This window comes from Lissotriton helveticus, chromosome 9, assembly GCF_964261635.1.
Source record: "Lissotriton helveticus chromosome 9, aLisHel1.1, whole genome shotgun sequence".
In the NCBI taxonomy this organism is placed as follows: domain Eukaryota; kingdom Metazoa; phylum Chordata; class Amphibia; order Caudata; family Salamandridae; genus Lissotriton; species Lissotriton helveticus.
Genome location: NC_136070.1, coordinates 789,084,754 through 789,112,749, shown reverse-complemented (window position 1 = coordinate 789,112,749; position 27,996 = coordinate 789,084,754). Strand labels below are relative to the sequence as shown.

The 27,996-nt window shown below is 45.2% G+C and overlaps 1 protein-coding gene across 1 annotated transcript in view; it reads left to right on the top strand.

Annotated features, from left to right (window-relative positions):
* The window catches only part of LOC144781872 (cytochrome P450 2C19-like), a 303,887-nt gene that overhangs the window by 36,781 nt on the left and 239,110 nt on the right, over nucleotides 1-27,996 (top strand). The window lies entirely within an intron of this gene.

Here is a 27,996-nt window from a genome sequence, read left to right as displayed (position 1 = left end):
CCCTTGAGGAAACTGTGCGAATGGTGGTCTAGTTCAAGCTTGGGAAAGCCCCAGGTCTTGACAAAATCCCTGCAGACATTTTCAAATCAGACCTTAGGGTGTGGGTTCCCTACATTAGTGTGGTCTTGAACGCCATCTTGACGGAGGGGGCAGAAATCATACCAATCTTTGAAAAGGGGGACCCCAGTGTGCCCTCCAACTAAAGCTCTATCCGTTTGCTTTCCAATCATCAAAAAATCTTTTGCAAGCAGGTGCTGGAGCGGTTGGTGGATTTGCGTGAGGCATGCCAGATTTTGTCTGGATTGCAGGCAGGATTTAGGCACAAGGTCAGCGCCATTGACCAGGCCTTTTGTTTTTTCATGGTCAAATGGAAGACGGTGGACTTGGCCAAAGGCTACCTTTCTAGGGCGTTCATCGATTTGCAGGCATGCCGCATTTGACATGGCCCCTATAGGGAAGTTATCGGAGGTGTTCCTGGGAATGGGGACCCCCAGATCTTTTGCATCTGATCCAACTGCTCTAGGTGTAGGTGAAAGGCAAATCAACCAAGGCCTTTCCTAAAACCAAGGTGTGCATCAGGGCTGTGTCCTTGCCTCTACACTCTTCCTACTATACATAAACAACTGTATTGCTTACTTATCATATAGTGTTAATGATTCCCCTTCCCTGGCGCGGAAAAAAATACCAGCACTCCTGTTTGCAGACAACATCTTGCTGCTGTCCAAAATCAGGAGGGGCTTAGGAAATCTGATTGATAGTTTCAATCAGTCCTGTAGAAACTTTGGACTTGAAATTAAAACATCCAAGACCAAATACATTACTTACACTAAGAGAGGCAGAGTGAGAGGGGTCATTAAGGAAGGACTGGAGGTATTGGAAAGAGTCCGGGAGTGCGATTACTTGGATATCAGGTTAGACGATTCGGGGATCCTGGACCTTCAGATCTCAAAGAGCATCCTAATTGTGAAACCTTGAGCTGGAGCCATACAAATATTTGCCATAAAATTAGACTGAACCCCTGTACAACCAGCAATTGAAATCTAGAAGGCCCAAGCTTTGGGACTGCTCTGTATGGGGTGGAACTATGGGGTCATTGTAACAACAGTGCCCTGAGTACAGCAGGACATAACTTTTTCAGAGGCCTCTTTGACCTAGGGAAGGGTATGCCACTGGTTCCATTCCATTTAGACTTCGGGATCCTTGAAATATCATCACTAATAGCGTTAAGACCTCTATTGTTTTGGATTCATATTTGCAGCACAGAAGAATTGCGCCATCATAGGGAGGGCCTCCAGGAAGTCACCATGGCCAACGGGTTGGGAAAGTTAGATAGCTGGGGTCGCTCAAAAATGCCTGGATTTAATTGGGTCAAGGAAAATTTTGGAGCAAGCCCCAGTCCATTCAACGAGGAGACATTCCTAGAGTCAAAGAATTGGTCCAGGAGAGAGCTATTAGTTGAAGGGACCATTCAACTTTGTGAGACAGCTTAACATCTGCCTTTTTTGTCCTCCAGAACACTGTAGGCAAGGCTAAGGAATTTTAGGACTTTATTCATTCGGCACATGCTCAGTCTCTATACCTTCAATTTAGGTATCATCGGCATAGCTGGGGGGGTCCGCCCCAGGCGTCATGTTTTGGCATGCGCAAGGTAACTTTTGTTTTTTCTTTATTATCCCTCATCGGCGTTGCTAAATGCCCCCGCTCGTTGTCGTCTGTCTCCCGCACCCCCTGCTTTTACGGGCACTGGGTTGCAAGCTAAGGGTTCTCCCCGGTCAGTCCTAGCTACGCCACTGTTAGGTAGGTATAGGATGCTCTCAGTAGCAACCTTAACCGTTAATTGGAGGAAGATGAAGCAGGGATATGACCATTATTTTCAGTGTAAAAATGTAAGAGAAAGTGAGGAGTATTTCTTGTTCTTTTGCCTCTCTGTGTAAAACCTACGACCAAGTAGACCAATTCACTGTGCAGATCCCTTACTTTACAAACTAGAGGAGTTTAGAATATATAAAAGTGACACCTCCTTGCTCGTTTCCAACTTGTTGCACACAGCTTGGGCAATCAGACTCAAAGCTCTAGCCACTGTATAAAAGCCATGCCCCAGACAATATCTTGCATGCCTCTGTTTTTTATGTGGTTGCAAATGTATGATGAACTATTGTATGAGAGTTCTACAGTTGTTTAAATTGTTTTCTACATTTGTAATATTTTAAATTTTTATGGATATACCTTTATGATGCTAAAATGGACCTTTGACCCTGTCCACAGGTAGGTCGCCCCCCAGCCGCCACACGGTCCTCCTGTGACGCTGCCCCCACTGTCGCCTCTGCCGCGTGAGTCCCCCTGCTGCTCACTGATTTTTACTTGTGTTACTGTATTTTGTTTTTGCATTCTGTGATTCCTTGATTGTTCCTTGTTCCCCCTTTGCCTTCTGTGCCCCCTTGTGCCCCGTTTCGCCGCCCGTGCCCAGTCCCCCGCTCCCAGGTCCCCTCTGTGCCCTCTCCCCGCTGCTGGGTTCCTGCGGCCTCCGCCCCCCGCCGTTCCCATTTTCTGCCCCACTCCCGCCTCCCAGCTGCCCCTCCCTCCCACAGCCCCTCTTATGGAAGCCGCGAAGCGGCCGCGCAACGGCCGCGCACAGTGGCCGCGCCGCTAGCGCGCCGAAGACGCACCAAAGGCAAGCCCGTCAGCGCCCGTCCGTGCCTGGACCACGCCCAGCGCCAGAACCCCTGGCCCCCGCCGGAGCCAGGGAACTTGACTGAGATATGACTCCTCCGCCCTCAACGCACTCCACACCGGACGTCAACCCGCCTGCTACAGAGCAACACCGAAGCGAACCCAGGGACCCTTCACCTGTCAAGCCTGCAAATTCACCTGCCTCCGAACCTGCAGACCTCCCACCGGACCTAACATCAACAACAACCACCTCAAGTGCATCCTCCTCCACACCCGCTCCGTCCACAAGCACGCCATCGACTTCTGGGACCTCCTCGACACAACAGCTCCAGACGTCGCCTTCCTCGCGGAAACCTGGATGAACGCCTCCTCGGCCCCAGACATCGCCATAGCCATCCCGGACGGCTACAAGATCACCCGGAAGGACCGCGTCAACCAAACCGGAGGAGGAATCGCCACCATCTACAGGAACACCATCAACATCACGACCAACGACGAAGACACGCTCTCTGCCACCGAACACCTACACTTCCAGATTCACACGGACCCCAAGACCACCCTAAGAGGAACACTCATCTACAGACTCCCGGGCCCGCGCACTCAATTCAGTGAAACCATCGCCGACTTCATCAGCCCGCACGCCCTAGCCTCACCAGAATACATCCTCCTAGGGGACCTGAACTTCCACCTGGAGAAAAACAACGACAACAACACAATTACCATGCTCGACAACCTCGGACTCAAGCAGCTGGTGAACACCCCCACCCACCTAGCTGGCCACACGCTCGTCTCCATCTTCACCGCCAGCAACCACGTCTCCTTCAGCCACTGCACCGGGCTACACTGGACTGACCACAGATGCATCCACTTCACCTTCAAAAAGACTACATCCCACCCCCGCACGCACCAAATTCCCCACAGATGCTGGAGCAAAATCACCACAGACCAGCTCCTCTCATCACTGAGCCAGAACCCGCCAGCCGACACAGCGGACACCAACAACGCAGCCCACAACCTCACACAGTGGATCACCAATTGCGCTGACGACCTCGCTCCACTGAAGAAACCCCCAGGCGAGTCCCGCAACAGGAAATCCTCATGGTTCACCGACCCCCTAAAAAACTCAAAGAAATCCTGCTGAACCCTCGAAAAAACCTGGCGCCACGATCAGACCACCGAAAACATGACTGCCCTCAAGAACCCCACTCGCAAACACCACCAGCTGATCCGCACCACCAAAAGGGCATCGTTCATAGTGCAGCTAGACAGCAACACCCACAACAGCAAGGAACTCTTCAGCATCGTCAAAGAGCTTTCCAAACCCAGCACCAGCAACAACGACATCATACCATCACAAGACCTCTGCAACTCCCTCGCCACGTTCTTCCACCGCAAAATCACAGACAAACACGACAGCTTCGGACCCCGGACTCCGCCTCCAGCCACCGAACCACCAACCACCACCACCATCCTCAGCGCCTGAACACCCATCAGCACTGAAGACACCACCCACGTCATGAACACCATCCACTCGGGCTCCCCCTCTGACCCTTGCCCCACCACATCTTCAACAAAGCCAACATCATCATCGCACCCCACCTCCGGAACATCATAAACAACTCCTTCATGTCAGCCACCTTCCCTGAGAGCTGGAAGCGTGCAGAAATCAACGCTCTTCTGAAGAAACCCACAGCGGACTCCAAAGACCTCAAGAACTTCCGCCCCATCTCTCTTCTTCCCTTCCCGGCTAAAGTCATCGAGAAGACCGTCAATAAACAGCTGACTGCTTTCCTCGAGGCAAACAACTCGCTCGACCCGACCAAGTCTGGATTTCGAGGCAACCACAGCACCAAGACCGCCCTCCTCGCAGTCACCGACGACATCAGGACCCTGATGGACAACGGAGAAACAACCGCTCTCATCCTCCTAGACCTCTTGGCCGCCTTCGACACCGTATGCCACCGCACCCTGATAACCCGCCTCTTCAACACAGGGATCCAAGGAAAAGCCCTGGACTGGATCACCTCGTTCCTCACCGACAGAACCCAGAGAGTCCGCCTACCTCCTTTCCACTCAGCGGCCACCAAGATCATCTGCGGCATACCCCAAGGCTCCTCGCTCAGCCCGACCCTCTTCAATATCTACATGAGCCCCCTCGCCGCCATCGCACGCAAACACAACATCAACATCATCTCCTACGCCGACGACACCCAACTGATACTCTCCCTCACCAAAGACCCAGCCACCGCCAAAACCAACCTCCAAGAAGGAATGAAAGACGTCGCAGAATGGATGAAACTCAGTCGCCTGAAATTGACCTCCGACAAGACAAGGTCCTCATCCTCGGACAATCCCCTTCCGCCTGGGACGACTCCTGGTGGCCCACAGCTCTGGGCTCAGCACCAAAACCCACGGACCACACACGCAACCTGCGATTCATCCTGGACTCCTCCCTCACAATGACCAAGCAAGTCAACGCCGTCTCATTATCTTGCTTCAACACCCTGCACATGCTCTGGAAGATCTTTCGGTGGATCCCCACCGAAACCAGAAAAACCGTCACCCAGGCCCTCGTCACCAGCCGACTGGACTACGGAAACGCCCTATACGCAGGAACCACAGCCAAACTTCAGAAACGACTCCAGCAAATACAGAACGCCTCTGCACGACTCCTCCTCGACATCCCCCGCCACAGCCATATATCCGCCCACCTGAGAAACTTGCACTGGCTCCCCGTCAACATTAGGATCACGTTCAGGCTCCTCACCTACGCACACAAAGCACTCCATGACATTGTCCCCGAATAACTCAACAACCGCCTCTCGTTTTACACCCCTACCCGCCAGCTACGCTCTGCCAGCCTCGCCCTCGCAACCGTCCCACGGATCCGCAGAACCACCACCGGAGGAAGATCATTTTTCTACCTGGCAGCCAAAACATGGAACTCCCTCCCCACACACCTACGACTGACCGAGGACCATCTTACCTTCAGGAAACCCTTCAAGACCTGGCTTTTCGAGCAGTAGCAACACCCCCCCCTCCCTCCAGTGCCTTGAGACGAATCTATGACAGAATTTCGACAGATAAAATATCGACCTACAGAAACATCGACGCTGGAATATCGAAGGCAAGTATATCGACATCCTATCTACAACATGGTAAGTACAAAGATATCGAAACAAAAATATCGATGTTAAAAATATCGTAATTAAAAATATCGTTATATATCTGTTAAAATATAATGTGTAAAATAAAGTAAATAATACTTATAAATAAATAAACATTGTTAAAAATATTTAGTAATGTTTAAAATTAATAAATAATAGATATATAATAATATAACACTAATTAAACACATATGTAAAATATATATTATATATTTACTTAATAATACATTTTAATAATTACTTTAATTACTTATAAATTGTTTAAAAATAATATAAATTACAAATAGATATCCACACATAAAATAATGACATAAAAAATTAAATTATTTTTAATAAATTAAAAAATATATATACTTTCAATATTTTTTAAATTAATAACATAATACATTAACTAAATTCATTCTAAATAATAAATAAAACTACTATTTAAAGTTTAAAAAAAACTACAGTATTAAAAACATTGTATAGCGTAAAACGTAGAATTACTGTTCCCACTCCAGAAAATACAAAATTAGGGAAAACATTGTATAGCATAAAAATAAAATAACTATTACCACTCCAGAGAGTGAAACAGTAAAGAAAACATTGGATAGCGTAGGAGTAAAAATTACTATTCCAACTCCAAAGAGCGCAACAGTAGAGAAAGCGTTGGATAGCGTAGGGGTAAAAATTACTATTATAACTCCAGAGAGTGAAACAGTAGGGAATGCGCTGGATAGCGTAGGGGTAAAAATTACTATAACCACTCCAGAGAGTGCAACAGTAGGGAAAGCGTTGGATAGCGTAGGGGTAAAAATTACTATTCCCACTCCAGAGAGTGCAACAGTAGGGAAAGCGTTGGATAGCGTAAGGGTAAAAATTACTATTCCCACTCCAGAGAGTGCAACAGTAGGGAAAGCGTTGGATAGCGGGTGGGTAAAAATGACTATTCCAACTCCAGAGAGTGCAACAGTAGAGAAAGCGTTGGATAGCGTGGGGGTTAAAATTACTATTCCAATTCCAGAGAGTGAAACAGTAAGGAAAGTGCTGGATAGCGTAGGGGTAAAAATTGCTATTCCAACTCCAGAGAGTGCAAGAGTAGGGAAAGCATTGGATAGCGGATGGGTAAAAATTACTATTCCCACTCCAGAGAGTGACACAGTAGGGAAAGCGTTGGATAGCGTAGGGGTAAAAATTACTATTCCAACTCCAAAGAGTGCAACAGTAGAGAAAGCGTTGGATAGGGCGTGGCTAAAAATTACTATTCCCACTCCAGAGAGTGCTACAGTAGGGAAAGCGTTGGATAGCCTAGGGGTAAAAATTACTATTCCAACTCCAGAGAGTGCAACAGTAGGGAAAGCGTTGGATAGCGTAGGGGTTAAAATTACTATTCCCACTCCAGAGAGTACAACAGTAAGTAAAGAATTGGATACCATGAAAATTAAATATAACATACTTAGAAATAATTTTTATATTTAAATGTATGAATATTTAAATTTTTAAATAACTAAACATCATTTCAAAATACCCATTAATATTACAAAAATATAGATTTGAATAAATAATTAACAATAAATTAACAAAAAAAAAAATTAAAACACAATAGTTACCAAATAATAAATATTAAGCAATAAAATACTGTAAAAATCAAAAAATTATTATTAATAATTGATTACCAATTATAAAAAAATCAAACAATAAAATTATTTGTATACCAAAAATGACTTTTTCTAACACATTAATTACCAATTATTTACAAAAAATTCAAATAAAAAATGTTTTAATGACCAATTAAATAAATTAATTACCAATTACAAAAATTAATTACAAATTAAATACATTAATTACCAATTAAAAACATTACCAATTTCAAACATTAACTACCATTTACAAACATTAATTACCAATTAAATAAATTAATCAGAAAATTAATTACCAATTAAACAATTAATTAACAATTAACATTAATTGCCAATTAATAATTAATTAAAAATACATAAGTTATCAATGCCAATAATTAAATATAATTCATTACTTAATTACAATTAAAATAATTCCCACCCAATTCCCCTATAAACCCACTACCCGCTACAGAACTTAAACGCAAAAAATAATTACAATTAATTTATAATTCCTAAAAAATAATAATTAATTTAATATATTTAAATTACTTCCCACCCTATAAATCCACAACCCGCTCCGGTACTAAAAAATAACATTGACTTAAAAATAACATTATAAATATATAAAAATAGTTCACATATAACTTAAAACAAGTAAAATACTTAACAAAAGCATATAACACATACATATTAAATACATACTAAAATACATAACAATAGTACAAATATCGATATTAGTAACATCGAAATTACTAACATCGATATGTTTGATATCGATATTACTGACTTCGATATTACTTACATTGATATAAAAAAATCGATATTACTCACCTTAGTGTCGATATTCTGTCCAACGATATTCTTGACATCGATATTCTTTACCTTTGATATTTCTAACTCGATATTTGTGTAGGTCGATATTTACAACTCGATATTTTGACTGTGTACCCCTTGAGACCCTCACGGGTGAGTAGCGCGCTCTATAAATGTACTGATTGATTGATTGAAATGGAATGTGTCTAACTGTCAAACATCTATATGATACGATCTCCATGACTGCATCAAGTAAGACATCCGTGACAGATTTGCTTTTTGGGGTGGTCCATATATAAGTAGAAATTAGCAGGAAAGTTTAGGTGGTGGGTAGCATCTTAAAAGTAGAGATTTACATTCAGTCAAAATAAAGTCTTCAAAGTATTCTGATTTTGAAGACAATTGTAAGCCCACCAACTGTTTTTTAAGGACCGTTTCGAAATATTATTCTATATCCAAGCTGGAGAGGATGAAGAGGTGACGGGTTCAGTAGTCAGCTGAGGTTGGTTGTCCAAGGGGGAAAATATGAGGAAGATGAGGAAGGATTTAGTATTGTAGTGCTGGACTGAGATTTGATTAGTGGTGGTAGGATGGTAATAAAACTTTAGGAGTGTGGTGAGGATTACAGAGAGGAGGAGTGGTCAGTACAAGGAGGGGATTGGAGAGAAGTTCTGAAGAGTATGGTGCAGGAGGGCCAAATTATTTAGAATAGTATGGGAGCTTGAGAGGAGAAGGATCATCCCTGCAAATGGGCAACCATATGTGTTTGTTGTGTCGTGATCCAGAGTTTTTCTTGAATATTACACCATTGTATTGGTTTTTTTTCAAGGTAGTAGCTAATTACCTGGCAGCTGGCTAAATAGTGAATTTTCTCTGCAATCTAGTTGGCCACTGGCTAAATAGTAGAAGCTATTTACTATTTCGCTGGTGGCCTTGAAAATAGCAGAGAAACCTCACTATTTAACCGACTGCTTGGCTGAAAATGAGAGATTCTGTACTATCTGACCGTTTGCACATTTCAACAGGTACGTACAACAGGTAGAATTGCAAGCAAGGGGTGAATATATTTGGAATCCATCTCCTTATAAAACTTAGGGTACTGATGTATTATTTAATGTGCAAAAAGTCATAGCAAATTCTGCACCATGTGCAACTGGAATACTGTTGTGTAAATCGACCTATCTACTGTTTGGTTATTTCACAAAATAGCAAATCACAGGGGGTTCCATAATAACCTGCCTAATTAATATTCAATATTTATTAGACAATTGCCAATATGTAACCCTCTGTTATTGGCTGTAATCACAGGGATGGTAGCCTGCAAGGGACGGCACTCTACCAACTCTATGACTGCATTCCCAAATGAAAATCATTTTTTTCCAAAGCAGCCCATGTTCCTTAAAGGAACCAGTGCTGGTTTAAAAAAAAACAATTTTTGGTTTTGGAAAACCTTTTCCCCCTAAGCCTGCCAACATTATTTCCAAAGGGAAAGGGGTCCTTTGCAAATTAGTTACTACTCCTACTCGTGGGTTGTTAGCTCATCGATGGTTTGCCACAGCAATTGCAGTAACAATCTAGCAATAAATTCTCTTTCGAATGGGAAAGGGGAGGTAGGAAACCCCTTTCATACACCCTCCTATTTGCAACTCAGAAACGATCACAAAAGTCTTTTTACTAGTTGAAAGAATTTCCAAACTCATAAACGGTTTTGAACTTAACGATAAGCATTTTTGTAGTCGCAAGCTCTGTAATTTTGTGACATGAGTCCCTTAGTGCTAAAACTGGCTTTGATGCAGGCGCTATCTTATAGGTCTAAAGATCCCAAATGTTGGAATGTTTCCAAGTTATTTTGACAGACATGGCACAGAATGTCACTCCATTGCACCATGTACCAATATATAGCGACTTATGTTTACCCGTTGAGGTCACTAATGATAAAGATGATTAGAGCAATTGTATGACTAGTTAAAGCTGTTTACTCTTCTGAAGCTCTTACTCGCAAAGTGATGGGAATGTTCCAGGGCCAGATATAGGATTACCAAAAAGGCTCCATGTTATCATAACGCCTCTTTCACTGAAGCAAATCAGTGCATTCAAGAATTATTAATTCTTGTTCAGTTCAATTAAACAAATCAGACTAAAACATCTGAAAACATTGATTTGTAAAAGCTAAAACCAGAACTGGAAATGTTGTATACCAGTGACTTTGAGTCATCGAATATTTAGGTAGATTTTATCAAAATAGAAAATAATTGCATAGGCCCCCTTATGAAGTGACCAACACAGTATAATTGAGAGGCTTAATTTCAATCTCATGACAAAAGGACGAAAAACTATGGGCCTGGTATCGAGGATGGAGTTAACTCCGTTAGGATGGTGGAGGACAATACCTCCGTCATCCTTCGGGAATTCTGCCCATCCGTTGACTCGGAGTACAACTCTATACATTGATAAGAAGTGCTATCATGGTGGTTTCTGTTTGACTGTGCTGTCCTTCTAACATTTCACGTACAGACATGCTTGCTGGCTAGCAGCAAACTTAAAAAAAAACTTTTGTTGTTCAAAAACAAACTCCTAAAGCAGCTCTTTGTTTTTGAAAAACAAAAAAACTAATGGTCCCACATGCTGGGAGCTAGGAGTTTTCTCCCAGGGTGACAGGCAAATAATTGTGTTCCTGTCTCTTAGGCCAGGATTAATCCAAACAGGGTAGATGGTATAATGTCCTTTCTTTAATAGTCCCTACCTGTCTGGCCATCAGAGGAAGTTTTCCGTCAAGTAGCCACATGCAAAGGACTGGGACTATAATTAATTGAACTGAATGTCAGTGGAATCTGAATGAATTATCCTTCAGTAATCAAACCAGCATTTGCGATGCAATCGGTCTCGCCTTGTGGACATTACATATACTTACCTATGCAGCACATTATTGTGGGTACAGCAACATTTACTGTTCTAATGTGCACAAAGCAGGGAAAGGGTGCAGTAGCACGGGCTCGCAATCCTGTGATTCGGGATAAATTACTTATTCTTCCCGAGCCTACAAAAACAAAATAAAGGTGACCTTGTGTAATGCAACGGGTGCGCATATTTAGCGATCCAAAAAGCTTGGGGAGAGTTTGTGCTATATTTTAAAATACTGCAAAAAATTATAATGTATGAGGTATTTATACAAATTTCTGCCCACTATCTTTTTGTCTTCATTTAATTTATTCATGTTTACATACTGTGTGTGGAACACAACCATTTGCATTTTACAGTTGTTTACTGTCCACTGACCAACTGACAAAATCCATCCAAGCAAGTGGAAGGTGTTTGTGATTGTTAAGCGTCTTTGAGAGATGGCTGTCTTAGGCTGACAACAACATAGTAAATAAAAGACACAGGGCCAGATGTAGGTCACCAAATACCGGTCGGTACCGGCCGATTTCGGCCGTTACCGACCAGTATTTGGTGATTGAGATGTAGGGGGCCTATATTTTACAGAATCTGTAAATTTACCAATTCGGTAAATTTACCGATTCTGTAAAATACCGAATCGGTAATTTTACCGAATGGGTCAATCCATATGTAGGTGGCACTGGAAACAGTGCCACAGGCCCCTAAGAATTCGTTATTTACCATGTAATACTATTGCATGGTAAATAACGAATTTCTGTGTACATGCATATCTGTGCATGTACACCTGTGCCATGTGTATGTATGTATGTATGTATATGTATGTATAGGCATTTATATAGCGCACTACTTACCCGTAGGGTCCCAAGGCGCTTCGACCGCTGCGAAACCCTTCCTGGCTTCCCTGAGAGATGGTCCCTTAATGGGTATCTCCAGGGTGAGACCAGGCATCCCCGGCGGTGGCACACATACATGCCCTGAGGGCATGTATGTGTGTCACATGGCACACAAGCCTGAATCAGGGGTGCAGCAGGGTGTCAAAGTGACACCCTGTTCCCCTTTAAATTCGGTAATTTTACCGAATCGGTATTTACCGATTCGGTAATTGACATTGGTTCCTATGGGCCTCATGGCGCATAGGAATCAATGGCAATTACCGAATTGGTAAATACCGATTTGGTAATTACCGAATGTTACAGATTTGGTAAAAAATTCGGTAAATATACCGGAGGTATGACGTTACAACGCAAGCTATTACGACGCCTGCCTTTACAACGCGGTTTTTACATCGCATACCATTACAACGCATAGTGCTTTTAGGCGCTGGATAGTGATTTATTTAATTTACTATTCCAACTCCAGTCCCCGTGGATAGTAGGGAAGGTGTTGAATAGTAAATTAAATATATTCCCTATCCTAGAGCGTCCCCTGCGCAATGCGTTGTAATGGTTTGCGTTGTAATGACCGCGTTGTAATGGTAGTGCGTTGTAAAAGTTTCGTTGTAAAGGTTGTTCACCAAATATACCTACATTGCATTTACCGATTTGTAAATACCGAATCGGTAACTTTCGGTATTTACGAATTGGTAAATGCCATTTACCTACATCGGGCCCACAATGTTTTTTCGACTGTAACTGTGTTTTTATGTTTTGCTTGGTACACATTAATCTAAAAAGTGGTAATCGTTGATGTACACCCCAAATCTGAGAACTGAGCCATCTCCTACAGACAATGCCAGGCCCTAAAGTGCAGGGAAGAGAATCACGATCCATACTGTGAAAACACAGTACACTAAAAGCTAAAATCAAATACCCGAGCAGTGCAATCTCTCGTGTGGACACCCTGCACGCCCCAGAGTGAGGGTAACAGTAAAATTCAGCAATAATCACCAAATGGGGGGTGAGCTGCCATTAAAAAATGCCTGGCTGGCACTAAGTTTAAGACCGTGACACTGCAGCAGGCGTTCTCTTTTAGGGCATTAGGGCCTGGTATTGCCTCCCACCCCCCACCTAGTGGTGATCACTGCCATTAAAAACCAGCAATGTTTAGAGAGAGGACATGGTGTAACATTGCTATATAAAACTTTCAAATAAATAAATAAAGCTGCTTATTTTAGAGCTGAGAAACCGGGTTGGAGTCTCAATCTCTGCCTCAACACAATACATTAAATACATGATGTTCAAATAAAAAAAAAAGCAAATCGGAAAATTTCGGCCCACTATCTCTTTTTGTCTTCCTTTAATTTATATACGTTTTTTTTTTTATTAAAGACCTTTATTGCACATAATACATATACACAGCGGTGTGCCTACAACCCACTGGTAGGGCCGGTTGCAATCAGTGCACCAGTTGAAATAGCTGAATTCGCATATAGTCATCATTGGTACAAGTGTACAGCATGAAAAGGCACAGCACGGAAAGGCACACCAAGTCGTCAAGAGGCTATGTTCAGTGTTCATTAGAAGACTGCAGCCACATCGCTCTAATAGAATCTCGGTCTCATTTTACAGTTTTTTTGTAACAAACTCAAGTAACAACAATCCCCAACTCCCACCTAGTCGATCCTAGTTCCCGGTCCTAGTGAGTATTCCGAGTCTGTGAGGTAGAATGACAAAGATACACTCAACCCTTGAATAGCAAGAAAGTTATCCGACAGGGCATACAGACTTGTCAAGTACTTCCATCATTTTACAAGAAACAGCAGGTACCCAAATGACATTCGGACTGTGATAAACTCCCAAGGCCCATGTGGACCTCCTAGACAGACACGTGGATCGGCCAGACTAAGCACGACACACGGCATTCATTTCCGCGGGAAACACTCACTCAGGTTCACCCCCTCTGCCCAACGAGCCGGCACTCCTACTCCTATTTATATACGTTTTTATTGTGGGTGTTGATAGAACCCATTCCTTTGGCATTTTTCAATTGATTACTGTCCCCTGACCAGCTGACAAAATCCATCCAAGTAAGTGAAAGGTGTTTGTGATTGTTAAACGTCTTCGAGAGATAGCTGTCTTAGACTGACAACAACATAGTAAATAAAAAAGGTATCATATTTCGCATTTTGAGCAACTGATGCATGATAAATAAATGTTTTAATTTTTACTTGCTTAACTGTAGCACCAAGAGAGCCATGAATTATGAGCGCTTTACAAATCTAACTTAACATAGTCTGACGTGGCCCGCAGTTCAGGATCTGGATTCTCTCTCTTGACCCCTGGGAGTAATGGACTGAGTAACAATGAAGTGAGGGATGGATTCGCCATTACATACAGAGCTTAGAAATGGTAAACCTGCTGTCTGAATTAATGTATAAGCATCAATGATCTGCTGGCATTTCGAAAGTCTTTAAAAACGTGGCTTTTCCAACAGGCTTACGCTTAGAACTGTGCCTAGTGTCTTGAACAAATAGCGCCATGAAACCCAAGGGTGTACGTGCGCTCTAGAAATAGTTATTAACATAACATAACATAACATAACATAACATCAACATACATATAAATCACGACAGTGATTAATTACACAAGCGAATAGCCTGCACTTAGGCAGAACTGAAGAATGCACTGCAGCGGAGACAGAACCGGCACTTCGTGATAGGGCAGTGTTGGGAGTTACTAGGAGAATGATCTCCCATGGACTAGTTCAGTAGAGGCTTGTCTGAGCAACAGCACTGGAAGAGGTGCAGATGTCACTGTAATCATCAGTCGGGGTCATTATGGCAGCAGTAGAACACATTTTAAAGCATTTTCCTCTTACATTTGCGGTTTTAAGTCTGTAGCAATAGAGGGGAAAAATATCGGCATGCGTGGCTCTCTTAACTGTTGCACCCGAGTGAAGCAAAAGAAGCCTTCAGCCTCAGACCCTTTCTGGGAGGAGAAGCCGGATCAGGCTGACAAGCCGAGCATGCACATCTGTTTATCTAGAAAAACACCTCAAGCGCAGCTTCCAGACTTGCAACTTAACCACATCTGGAGTGACTTCAACCCCACCTCTCACAAAACATGTACCTTTATTGGGGCTCTTAATTTTGGGCCCTCTCTTGGGAGACTGCTCACCCTGCTGGAACATCTGTTGTGCACACAAGCACTTCTTTTCTGTATACACAAATGTCCAGTTTTTTTTTTCTAGCTTCCACAAATGTTTTCTTCGAACTGTCTAAACGCAGATTCACACACGGCCACTTTGATTAACGATGTCACACCACATAACCTAGAGATAAACCCAACGCAAACCCACTATAATTCCCTTGTTAGGGAGGGGGGGCAAGCCAAACCGAGACCAATTTTTGTGTGTGTAAAAGGCCGCTTTAGTGAAACAGGTGCATATCACAATTTATCAACACTGGAAACTGCCTTACAATACTAAAACCTCACTATACATAAATTAACTGACCCCCTGTCCCCCCCACCCCATGATCCCCACATCAAATCCCCCACCCTGCTGAATACAAAATAACATTACATAACAACCATATTACACAATCTTACACAATATTGCATTTACAAATCCTGTCCTCCAATGACCCAAACCCCTACCTGCCTTTGTGCAACTGTAACTAACAAACATCTATTCTAAACTTAGCCTACCTGGTTACCATTTCCCTACCCCTCCTCACAAACTACCAACACTTAACTAAAAACTTTAGCCAATCTTGGCTAACTTTCCACAACCCCGCCGCCCAGTAAAAGGCGGGAGAGTAGGTGGAAACACTGTCTCCCCATTTTCCTGCCCCCCTGTTTCGTAGGTATGACCCAGGAGTGTTGCTGTACATTCAACATCCTGGCCAGGACCTCCCTGATTTCCAGTAGGTACAAATCCATGCCCATCCTGAATAAATGAACACCATCTCCCCTGAAAAACGCTGGTGTATTATATTTAATGTCCCTATGAGAAATCCCAGAAAAACCCAGATGCCTGCAAAAACGCACCATTTCAGTGTTGAGTTTTCTCCGGACTTTGTCTACCGCCCCCGTATTAACCGCTCCTCTCCATACCCTACGTGGAACAAATTCTGTCCAAATGACAGCACAACCCAACCACTGCTGCTTTATCAAAGTCAAATCCCGCTTCATGCTCCTCATTAATGCCAACCCCGTTTCCTTGACCATGTCATTCTCCCCGAGATGTATCACCAGCACGTCGGGGCACCTACCAGCCACCAGGATGCCATTCAGAACCTGCAATAACTCCTTCCACCGCATGCCCCCTAATAAACTTTGAACAAATCTGTAGGAGAGTAGGGACTGCTTCCTATGGTTACCCCCACTTTTTGCTGTGTTTCACTGGTTTTTCGACTTTACTCTGGCTGTGGCCCTGCTAATCAGGCACACAGCCTAGCTGTTCTCTCTCTAAATTGATACCATGTACTTTAGGTACATACCAGATTGGTTACTGGGTCACCCTTGTGAGCCCCTGTATATGGTACCTTAGGTACCCAGGGCATAGGGACCCCAGAGGACTACCAGAGGCTGCAGCATGTACTGTGCCAGCCCTGGTTAGCCTTCCAAACTGACACCACAGGTCTGCACCTGCAGCCTGGGTAAGGTGGTGTAATCACCCCTTACTTAGATATAGTATATCTATATCTATCTATCTCATTCGTTTTCGCCAAAGGCATTTTCTCGCGCACTCCCGGCTTTCTTTCAATGACGACCAGCAATCCACTGCAGTGCACGTTATTTTTTTTTTCATAACCGCTTCACCAGCAGCACTTCTCTATGCATTTCGGTCTCGCAGAGACCTGGTTCACCAGACTATTACCAACTGGCATATCCTGAAAATGTGTTTAAATAAAAGTGAAAAAAACACAAAGTGACATAATTTCCTATCCTAATGGCAGCTAAGAATTGTGGTATTTGTGGTAGATATTTCATTTTCAATTCAATGTCTTTTCACTTAATTCACCAAGAATTACTCAACCCTTTACAAAATTACCATGTTTTTCACATTGGGAATTAATGATTTACTTTTACCCTCCAGTGGGTATATCTGTCAATCAATCTACCCTCCAGTGTGTTTATTCTCTTTATTCCCATAATTCATCCCTTTGGTGGATTCTATTGAATAGTAACATCAACCATCGTTTGCTGTTCCTAAATTTCCTGTATGCTATTTACAATTACCATATTTATTTCCTTGTCTCCCACCACTATATGCTGCCTTGTACAAACGTATGTGAATTATAAACAAGTGACTACAAAAGTTTAAAGAAATAAAAAGGATGATTAAAAACAAGTTACTAAGGAGACAAGATTCATTTTCAAAATAGGGGGACATAATGGTTCAATTGGGTTGACTCATAGGTAGTAATGTAGTTCCTCATCCTGGTTCAGTCCATGCGGGCTAAGAGTTCGGAAGTTCAGAATGTGTTTCCACTCCTTCGGCCTCAGAATGAATTCACGATCTCCACCACGTGTGTGAATAGCTACTGTCTCTACTGCATAAAATTTCAGTTCTTTCCAATTTCCTCCATGTGCCTTTTCCATATGTTTTGCCACAGCGTTACTACGATCATTGTTCACAGTGGCCCTAAGGTGTTCCAAAATGCGTTTTTTTTATTCGCATTTCGTGCTCCCCACATATTTCAGGGCACATGGGCACTCAATGATGTATATGGCAAATTGGCTCTTACAATTTAAAAGTTGTTGAATTTTCCACAAACGTTTATTTGCCATCATGATCTCCTTTTTATTTTGAGCAATGGCACACATCTTGCATTCTGTGCATTTGAAGAAGTCCTTTGGTTTAAGCCAAATTTCCGTTTTTTTCGAAGTGCCTGTGAACTAACTTATCCCTCAAATTTTTGGCTCTTCTGTAGGTGATATTGGGGTGAGCCCCTATTATGTTCGCTACTGTGGAATCCATTTGTAGAATATGCCAATTATTTCTTAAAATATTCATCACTTGTTTGTTACTAGTGGAGTAAGTAGTTATCAATCTTCGTTTGTTTTCTTCATTCAAAATAGGAGCCTTTTTCTTTCAGTAAATCTGTCCTGTTTCTCAATTCAGTTCTTTTTAGTGCTGTGTTGATCGCACCCAGATTATACATTCTTTTTTCAAATCTTGATCCTGCCTGTTGTTGATGTTTAATCCATTCCTCTTCATTTTAACATATTCGTTTAATCCTGAGGAACTCCCCATAGGGGATATTTTTGATCAGACTTGCCTGGTGGAAACTTTGTGCATGTAACCCCACATTAGTTGCCGTGGTTTTGCGATGTAGAGTTGTTTGCACCTCATTTTTGTCGATATAGATAATTGTATCCCGAAATATCACTTTCTGTTCACTGATATCATATGTAAATTTTAGTTTGAAGTCAGAGTTATTAAGTATATCAAAGTATTCGACAAATTCTTGCTTAGTTCCATCCCACACTAATAGCAGATCGTCAATATATCTTAACCATGCTATTGTCTTATTTTGAAATCGTTCATTGTCATTACTCCAAGCCCAGGTTTGTTCCCATAGTCCCATGTTGAGACAAGCATACGATGGACTAAAGGAAAAGCCCATGGCTGTACCTTTGACTTGCCAAAACATTTGACCCCCAAACAAAAAGGTATTTTGTTCCATATATCTTGGACCTTCGAAATTCCATATCGACTGGAAGACTGAAGAAATCTCCCTTGTGGTCAAGGAGTGACCACCCTGTCCAAACAGGCACCAACAGCATCTTTGCCGGTCTGCATTTTCTAGGCTCCTGCCGGATCCCGAAGAATCTGCAACACAGGACACAGACTTCCAGACTCTGATGCTGACCTGAGCTCCCAGCAAAGCTGAGACCTGTAGCGGACATGAGAGACGTGGGACCGGAACTCCTGGACATCCTGCATCTTTGCAACTGCACCTACTTCCCGAGGTATCCTGAAGTTGTGCACTGAGGTATTTGAAGCTCCTGTCCCGAGCACCTTTTGCACCGAAGCCACGAATGTCCCATGGGCCCACTTTGTGCATTTCTGCTTGAGGCTCCTTTGGGGTTCCTAGTCCGTTGGCTAGTGAGCCCCCATGAAGGACAATGACTTGTTTCTTTAGCTTTCCTGGTTGCTTCAGACGTGTTCTCACTCCTCTCCAAAGGAGGAGTCCCTCAGACCTTGCTGGTCTGAACCAAAGCCAATCTTGTCATCTTGCATGGATTGCTGTTGCCAAGGCTTGTTGGGTCCAATCCGGATTCCAACGCTGCAGCACTTGAGATCTTTTGTGGGACAGCTTGAATCCAGCTCCTGGTCATCGTCGATGCCTCCTGGACCTCGTGGCTGAAGAGTCAAGCTTCACCTCTTTCACCTTAAATCACCCGACATTGGCTGGCATCTTCTCCTCGCCATCCTGGTCATTGGCTAGTGACCCAGACTCTGTCCTCTCTGCTTTCAGGTTCTTCAGATCTCCGATCCACCTTTGGATCCACCCACTTTTCCTCTGGTCGCTTGCAGCATTTCTTCGCAGCTCTCCATTGGAATCGACGTCGAAACCCGACACCAAAAAACACCTATGCATCAGGCTTCCGTGGGTGAGGTAACTCGAGTACTCTGGTAGTCCCATGGGTCTTGACTCTCAAAGTGTCTAAGTCTAAAGGGATTCCATCGTAGTTCACCTCTAAGTGTCCTTAATCTTTAAAATTGTAACTTGTTCGTTCTCCATAGAAAGTCAATGGTGATCCTCGGCTGTGTTTAGACACTGTACGCGTCCCCCGTGGGTCTCCTACATCCTAACCTTGGGTGGTTCTAGGCAGCCCCAGCGGTTCTACAGGCCCTAGGCCTGCTTTCTAACCCTCACGCGGTTCTTATACCACTATTTTAGTATATGGTTTGTGAGGCCCCTAGGGCATAACGTATACTGTGCAACTTATCATATGCTAATTAAGTTCCTTGTATTTTACCTTTACCTCTGACCTCATAAAGAGACCAGAAGGGTCGTGTTTAGATTAAATACATATATATTTGATATATACCTTGTGTGGTGTGCTTTCATTTGATCATTTAAGAGATTATTACTGGTAAAACAACTTGCTTATCTCACCTCTAAGTCTTAGCCTGAAGGCTGCTCTCCAAAGCTACCATTAGGATAGCTTTCTATAAGGTTGACCTTACAACCTACCATCAATAAGGGTCGTTTGGACTGGTGCAAGGTGCCCACTAGAATAGTGGACATCATATGCCAGGCAACTTCTCACAAAATCTTTATTAAATCCTAAATTTTCCCCAAAATAACTGGCTCAGGCTTGGATTTGTGCCCACTTTATAAAGGAATGTCCTACAATCCAGATAGTCATCTCCCGGGCAAGGAGACCCATCACCGAACCTGAAACCAGAAGAATGAAACGAGCAGGAGAAACAACAGAACCGCGCTACATCCCTCCCTATGCACTGTGCACATAGCGCTGGTAGCAATCCGAAGACCATCCCCACAACCTCATTATGTCACCTCGCCCCAACCCCTGTTACTCGCCTCCGAGGCTGCCCCAATCCTGAAGGAATGTGTCCCAAAACCTTTGCCATCAATCCCCAGCTCTGAAAGTGCTTTCCTCAAAACTGCTAAAAGCTGAAAAGCTGTTGCACTCCGCCCATTCGCATGTATGAAAACCAAACTAATTGAGCCGGCAGCAAGGTTCCTCCACTTTGCTTCCCAACTACACGGGCAAGTCAGCTGCGGTTCGGTAGCCTGCAAGGACACCCGTTTTTCCCGTCCCCTCTGATATGTATTAGATTTCCGCAGCCAAATGCAAACTCTATCCTTATAAGGAGACACCTCAAACCATAGAAGCCCTCCCCCTTATTTCGTTCCTAACATTTCTGACACCCAGAAGGCCCCAAAAAACATCCACACCATCATGGTGGAGAAAAGACACACCTCATATCCATCGGTAAATAACCCTGGCAAAGTACGCAGAACCCTCCCTAACAAATCCCAAGACAGGGGGTTCTTAACTGCTTGCTCTACCACGTTCCCGGGCCCAACCCTCCAGCATCCGCATCCCGATTGCTCCTGCAGATGGCGCATAACCCCACAACAATTTTCCCACAAATGCAATCCCTGCTAGCTTACCCACAATCATGACCCTAGAAAGTACTTTATCAATCAAATCTAGAATGAACTGTATCACATCCTCCCCTCGAAGCGCCGTTGAGTCCCGCCGCCTAGCACCTGAGAGCAAAAGTTCCTCCATGCTGTCCTGTAGGCTGTCCTCCTGGATTGAGCAAGGGAACCTAAAACCAGCTGCAACATCCTGTATTGCCTACGTACCACAAATGCTGCGGCATGCTGGTCGGGGTCCTGTCTGCATCCTTGGCTAGGCCACGGAATCTCCGCCACTGTGAACGAGACAAAGCATCCGCTATGTCATTGTCCACTCCTGGCACATGCACTGCTCGAAAGGCAATATCATGACGTAAGCAACCCAAAACAAACGCCCTCAGTTATTTCAAGACTGGCGGTTCACAATCTCAACAACCACCATTTTGTCAATTCTGAAAGTCACCTTCCTGTGTGCCAACTGCTCGCCCCATAGTGTGACAGGCACCACCAGGGGCAAGAATTCCAAAAATGCTATACTCCTACCCCCCAACCCACTCTGTCGGCCACTGTTCTGCACACAATTTCCCTTGCTGGTAGAAGACAAAGCCCTTGCTACCTGCGGCATCAGAAAAGATCTGGACATCCCACACCATGTCACCCTCCCGCATCAGTGGCATTCCACTGAAATTCTGCAAGACAAACTGCCACATTCGCACATCTTCTCTCACACCTGCAGACAGACCCACATTATGATGTGGAGGTGTCTGTCCTGCTAGCGCCCTGCCCAGTCACTTTCAAAATGTCCACCCTACTCTCACTACTCTACAAGCAAAGTTGAGGTGACCCAACAGCACCTGAATCTCTTTCACCATGACCCTGCTTTTTGACAACATTGTCACCAGCAGCCCCAACATTTGCTGCTTTTTGTCCTCTGGAAGGCATGCCTCCATCAACTGAGAGTCCAACTCCATGCCCAAAAAGGAAATAGCCGTACAGGGCCCCATGGTCTTTTCCGGTGCCAACGGCACCCCAAGTTCCCTCATGATCTCATTGAAACTGTCCAGCGCCTCCTGGCAGTCTGTGGAGTCTGAGGTGCCCACAAAGAAAAAGTCATCCAGGTAGTGTGTTACTCCTTGGTGACCCGTCCGTTCCCAAAAAAACCATTGAAGAAACATGCTGAAGCACTCAAAAAGTGCGCAAGACATAGAACAACCCATCGGTAATGCTTTGTCCACGTACCAGTTGCCATTGAAATGGATGCCCAGAAGATCCCAATCATTCGGGTGGACTGGAAGCAATCGGAAAACGGACTTTCTGTCGCACTTTGCCATCATCGTCGTTTCGCCTGTGGTCACTATCAGTGACATGGCCATGTCAACCGATGAATAAGACACAGTAGCCTTACTTTCGTCAATGAAATCATTCACAGAGCCTCCTTCTGGCCATGACAAATGTTGTATTAAACGGAACTGCCCTTGTTCCTTTTTCGGCACCACTTCTATGGGTGACACAATCCCATTTTTCGGTGGCCAATCCTCAAAGGGTCCTGCCATGCGGCCCTCACCCACCTCTTTATCCAATTTTTTTTTTGCACTATTTCCGGATGTGCTTTCGCTGACTGTAAATTGTCTGCCCACCTTCTCGTCCTAGGTCCCCCATACCCCAGTCTAAAGACCTCTTGAAAGCCAGTTCGCAAGCGTTCTGCAGCCTCTCGGCTACCATAACTCTGTAGGGCTGCAATCAATGTATCTGTTCTAACTGGAGTACGAGCCCTTTGGCCCAGGCCCCTTAGCCCCTTGTCCGCCTGAGAAGGGCTGCTGCTGCTGTCCCCCTGTCCTAAACCCCCCTGACTGCTACTGTTGGTTTCCCTGTTGGTGCCCCTGCCCGCCCCTGAAGCAATTAACCAAGGCGTGTCTGCCTCCGCAATTCGATCAGTCATGCCGAAATCTGCAGTATTCCCAAGTGCACATTCCCTTGTTAAAATCCCAGCAGGTCCCCTTTGTTCCCGTCTGTCCTCTCCTTTGCCGCCCACCCTTCGCTGGGTGGGGAGCCCCTAAAAAGGGCTGTATCATGACCGGGAGGCCGCTGGCCATGAAAATAGTCTTTCCCGCTCCGGACAGCCCCATCATTTGTTGCCATAAGTCCGTATCCAATTCATCTGATTTTGCCTCAGTTTCCAATGCCATGCATGCTCTAAATTCCTCGTTGTATTGGGCCCATGCATACCCACCCCCTGTAATCTGGGCTTTCCTGATCACATCCATGTACTTGAACATGGCCACACAACTCTCCGGGTATTATTTGAAGAACACACTTGCATATATCAAGAATGCTGCTGTACAATTCTCAATAGTGAGCGGTACTTTCGGCCTCTTGGCTAATTCATACTCTTCCTCCTTGGACCCCTCTTTTGCCCTAACTTCTCTGTGCAGAAGCTTAAGCATCTTCACGTATTCTCCCTTCCAGATCCGTTCTTTAGTTGCCAGCATTAAATGTGCGCCCAACAGCTTAGTTACACCCATGTAAGCCAACCATTTGATCTTTAATTCCTTACTCTCTAATTTGGTCTCTGGCTCCACTGCCGTTATTGCGACCATCTCTTTTTTGTTGTTATCCCTGCCCCCTGTGCTCTTGGACGCCTTACCTGCGTCCTCTGTACCCACTCCCACAGTCGCAGCCCCGCCTCCCATGCCCTTTACCCGAGTCATCCGTTTCTACTCCCACATCCATCACATACTTTCCCTTCCGCAACCTACCCCTCTTTCCCCCTCCATGTCTCCCCCTCCCACACCCACTGACACCATTAGTGGTTGAAATCCCCTAGCCTGTTCACCTTTCTCTAATGATTCCGCCCATCATCCTTCTGTTCGCCTTACAAGTGGGGCCAACCACCCATCCCAATGAAATGTCTGACCCATGGGCTCTGCCTGGCATCATGACACCTGGAAACCACTAGACACAGCATTACTCGGCCCCCCTCTCCCTCGTCCTCCATGTCCTTCAACTCGCCCTCCTCCATGCTGTCTTCCTCATAATCTAGTTCCTCTTCCCTGGAACCCCAGGCTTTCTCAGCCAGAGGTGCAGACCGCACCCTCCTAACACCACTCAAATGTCTGTCATTGGAGCTCCTCCTTCCGCGATGTCCCCCGGACCGTTAAGGCACAGTGGGTGTTGGGGCCGGTGAGCCCGCCCTGGGCCTACTTATGCCAGCCGCGCCATGATCTCCCATTGGTACTGGGTACGCCGTGTGAGGCTCCACCCTCCCTTCTCCTTGGCGCCATTGAGCCGCTCCTAGCCCTGCCAAGTCTGGCATCCCCTGTTGCTCCACCGCCTGAAAGAAAAAGGAATGGTCTGGTGTGCTGGGCCTACCCATCCTCTCTCTCCCATCCCAGCTCCTCTTCCTGCCTGCCCCAAAGTGTTGGCCATCCACGCCAGCCCTACCACACTAATGTCCACCACTTCCCCCACATCTACCTGTTCCCCCTTCCTGTCGCTTCACTCCAAACCCGCCGCACCCTGCACTACGGCCCAACTAGACCCAGCCTCTAACCCCAAAAACTCTCTACATGACTCACCCTTCACCCCTCGCTAGCACCCGCCCCGATTGCCCTCGTCCTCCCCTCCCAAACCACCCGGCCCTGCCCGCATATTGCACCCCTCCAAATGGCTCACCCCACCTGCCCGAACTTCTTCCGTCCAAGAGGAGAAAATATCCAGGCCTCCCCAATCCCTGTTGCTTCCTTCAGAATCCAATGGAATGGGGGAAACCTCTCCCTCATCCCCGTCCTCTTCCACAACCCAAGGGCCACTCTTTCCCGCTTCCTCAATAACCTCCCCTTCCCCTAGCGAACCCCAGTGCTTCCCCTCTGGCTCCTACCCACCCCCTTCCGCCCTCCCATGCACCACCGGGATGGCCTGCCCCACCGCCTCTGGACCCCCCTTCATGCCCTTCCCACTACGCTTCTTCATACCTCCCTCATCTACTACGGTAGGATCTGCTCGGTCCTGGGGCCCTCCACTGTGCCCTTATACAGCTCCCTCACACCCTGCCTACCTCGTTTCCCACCCCCGGTTGCCCCTCTGCCTTTGTGGGTGCCAGGGCCTCTTCCTCACCCCTCACCTTCACCGCGCCGCCCTGCATCCCCCACTGCGTTCCTATGAGCCAGGTCCCCCCCCGGCGGATACCGCTTCTGCCCTTACGCACCGGAGCCTCTTCAAGTGGCAGAGGCTCCAATTTCCCGCTCCCGGACAGGCAGCTCTCCTCATATACGAGTGGCCCCTGACTCTAGCGACTTCGCTGTGGAGACGCGAGACACGCTCCACGCCATGCCCCTCTTCCCCTCACGCTAGAGCTGCAATCGCCCTCACGTGACGCAGGAATAACTGACGGGCCGCGCTCATAGCACCCGCGGGGCGCGTCTCACTCACCTGCCCTCCACGAGCCTTCCGGTGGGGGGAGCAAGCCACCACAGAGGCCGCCACCCCTGCCGACGCGCACGTCACCGGGCGCGCGTCCCCAGAGGCCTCCGGCAGGAGGCGATCCAGCCGGCCTCATTTAACAAACAAACCGCCTCCAGAACTCGATAATCCTCGGCAGCCATCACTCCTCAGTTACACTTTGCTCTAATACCTACTCTCCACACTACTTCCTACTCTCCTCACCAGACAAAAACTAGGCCCTAGAAAACGCTAAAACATACAGCGCTCCCAGCCACCAGGTCACCAAGCCTAAAATGGTGGCTGGGAAGCGAGAAACCGGTTCTTAAACCCTTGGGCTATCTTTGAAATTGGGCTATTCCCAATGTAGCCCAAAACCCACAAAATGGCGCCAATCGGCTCGCTCCACCCCCTCCCTATCTTCCCGGGGGCAGATCTCACTGGGTTCGTTTTATATTATTGGCAGGTCGATATTTGCAGAAGGCTGAGGTCCTTCTGGGCTAACCACTTAGGATTTCCTACATGATCCTCTGTGGTTGTTCACCTTTGGTAATCCTCATAGTCCTACATCCGGGATTGGGTAAATCCTATGACAGAGGATGATAGGTCTCCATGTATAATAGGCCAGAAGATAAACAAAAAACCTCCTGCTTTCATTTTTACATTATTGTTGTGAGTAAAGAAAGGCAGAGCGGGGTCATTCATGCTTTTATGTATGTACTGGATTTATGCGGAGGATTTATTACGCTACAGAAGATCAGACATTGCAACAATGAGACAACCTGTATATTGCTAAAGTTAAGAGGGCAATGTCAGTTTGTATTCCCTGGTGGAACATTAGAATAGAGAAATGCTTCACAATTTGGTTGCTCTTTCTCATGCTCTGAGGATGTATGCAAACCTATATACCTTTTAACATCCTTATGCGGAAGTTCAAATGCTCCACCGAAGGCTGTATCTCGAACATATCCATGTACCACTGCGGATGGCTCTTAATGGCCACGGAAGAAAGAGGAAAACACAGTAAATGAGAGGCAACGAGGTTCTAGGAGTGTGGGTGGTTCTAATAGGGCGTAGGAGGGTCAGTCTCAAGTAGATGGGATCTATGAGCTTTTCATTCCTTAAAACCTTTGACTTGCAGCATAACTCCTAGAGTAAAGAAGCCAAGTGAAGAACCATAGCTCCAAATGTTCAGAACCGGAGATTGGAAAGAAATTGTAGGAACACCCTTAAGGTACAAGACTCCTGCGTAGAGACGTCAAGTGAAATTACAAGACTAGAGTTGGGGAAGTCAGTAGCTGGAAGAGCTTACTTTATGGTTGTTTTTGCAACTGCTGGGCACCAGCACTCGATTTTGTTATCTGGGACTTATTGTTCATCAGCAGACATTGACTCAGAAAAAGTGAGAGAAAGGCAGTAAAGAGAAAGAAAAGAGAGGAAAAAAGTGAGAAAGGGAGGAATCGGGGATTAAACAAAACCGGCAAGAGTGAGAAAAAGAGACAGCAAGTGTAGGGTGAAGGAAGACGGAGGAACGAGGATGACATTGTAATAGACAGCCTCAATATTTAGCAACCTGGGAATTCGGCAGGGCTCCAGAGAAAAACTTTTGGTCCTGGAATGGACCAGCCATACTGGATCTGCTTTGCGCACCACTGACAGAGTAATGTCTGTTCATTCAAAGTTTGCTGCTGTTGCAACTGTGTAGTATGTACATGTAGTGGACTAAATCACGCCCTGCATAGAGTGTCATTTAGTACATGAGACAATGCACACCAAGTTTTGAGTAGATTGTAACTGAAAACTTGTAAAAAATAAAAATAAAATGGGAGCAAATTTAATCAGTTTTATTTCTGTGCCAATCGTCAGGCATCTGCAAGGTCTGTCACTGTTCCTGCCAATAAGCTGTGATAAAACTGCTCATGTGAGAGTTGAAAATCTGCCACGATATCGGTGGATTTCTTGTAAAAAAATTCTGCTTAAACAGCAGGAAATTGTTAAAAAAATAGTCCTTCTCATGCCGAGAGTCCTCAACCCAGATCCCTGAATTGGACGGAGATTGTAGGTAAGGATAGATTGCGTCCTCATTACTGTTACACTGGCAGTGCACGCACAGTGGCGTTGATTTAGTATTCTTAATAGGCAATGAATCTGCCCTAGAAATGGTCCATTTTATCGGAAATCTCCCTAGTAGATGTATAGCAGAGTTTTCTCAAGACTTAACATCTCAGTTGATCAGATTTTTCTCCTCCAGCTGTGAAAAATAAACTGGTATCAGAAACAGGATTCCTGCCAGGTTAATTTCGGCCCCAGAAAGTTGTTTGTTGCATTAGTCACAGGGCATTGATGCAGGCGTGAACACAAATTTAGCATTATTTAGAGTTTCGTGGCGTGGGCTGGGGGT